The following is a 1,084-nucleotide window of genomic DNA, read 5'->3' on the forward strand; positions in this document are numbered from 1 at the left end:
GAAATAAATCAAACAACGCCTACAAGCATTGTGTCCCTCCTCACATGTCACCTCCCTTTAGCTGTACTCTAATGCAATAGTGTCAGCTGTAGGTGGCGATAAAGCAATACCTTATAGCCAAAACCTACAAGTGACCAGTTGGTCAGAGGTAGTAGCCATGTTGCAGACTTGCAGTCCCTCACTCTTGCACTGGCACATTGCAGAAGCGTGCTGGCGGATGAACCTAGTAATTTCCTGGCGATCCCTGGCAACGGCTGAGTTCATGAACATTTGTTGGCAAGCCCTAGCGATGTTGCGAGTACTTGGCCTTTTTACATATGGACACATCAGATCATATCATGCAAACGCCTGGCAATGATGTTAGCGGATGTCATATAATGGCTAAAGCTGGCAAATGGTGATGGCTAATGAATGACTTTGTGATGCTTGTAAGCCTAAGTAATGCAGCCGTAAAAGGTTTGTACATAGGAAAGAAAAGTGAGCCACATCACGTCCACCAGGGGGTGCTGTCTTCTGTATTCGAAAGAGCTGCGAAGAATACAAAAGTCAGACAACTGTTATATGTTGGAGAAAACAAGAGTAGAACTCTGTTTTCCAAACAAAAGCACAAAGTAAACTTTCAAGCCAGCACTCATTTTTTAGAGGAAAATAAATAATTTACCAGAAGTGGGGCTCGAACCCACGCGGACAAACGTCCATTGGATCTTAAGTCCAACGCCTTAACCACTCGGCCATCCTGGTGATGAGAGCAAGTGCGCTGCTTCTCAATGTTCATTCAAAGTACTGCAATTGATATCCTCATTTAGGTGTAATTATTACTATAATACTCTCCTTTTCAAAGCGAGAAGGCATTGAGGCGCTTTATTAGATGGTGAAGCTATCCTTTTGGTGGGTATGTATCAGCATATCTGCAAAGTGTCAACATCTAAATAACAGTATCTCCTGAATGACATGAGCATTATGGCTTGAACGGTATAGCAATTGTGCTGGAGAGGAGCAGCATTTCCAAATAATAGGTAGAAATGAAAGAAGTGAAAGATAGAAAGAGCACAACATGTCACCCCCACCCCTCCACCCGATCCGT

The 1,084-nt window shown here is 43.5% G+C and overlaps 1 non-coding gene across 1 annotated transcript; it reads right to left on the minus strand.

Annotated features, from left to right (window-relative positions):
- Positions 1-658: 658 nt before the first annotated feature.
- Positions 659-741, minus strand: TRNAL-UAA (transfer RNA leucine (anticodon UAA)). Its single transcript has one exon. It is a non-coding gene; the product is annotated as a tRNA-Leu (tRNA).
- Positions 742-1,084: the final 343 nt, after the last annotated feature.

Source organism: Ambystoma mexicanum, chromosome 5p, assembly GCF_040938575.1.
Source record: "Ambystoma mexicanum isolate Mex_15411 chromosome 5p, UKY_AmexF1_1, whole genome shotgun sequence".
In the NCBI taxonomy this organism is placed as follows: domain Eukaryota; kingdom Metazoa; phylum Chordata; class Amphibia; order Caudata; family Ambystomatidae; genus Ambystoma; species Ambystoma mexicanum.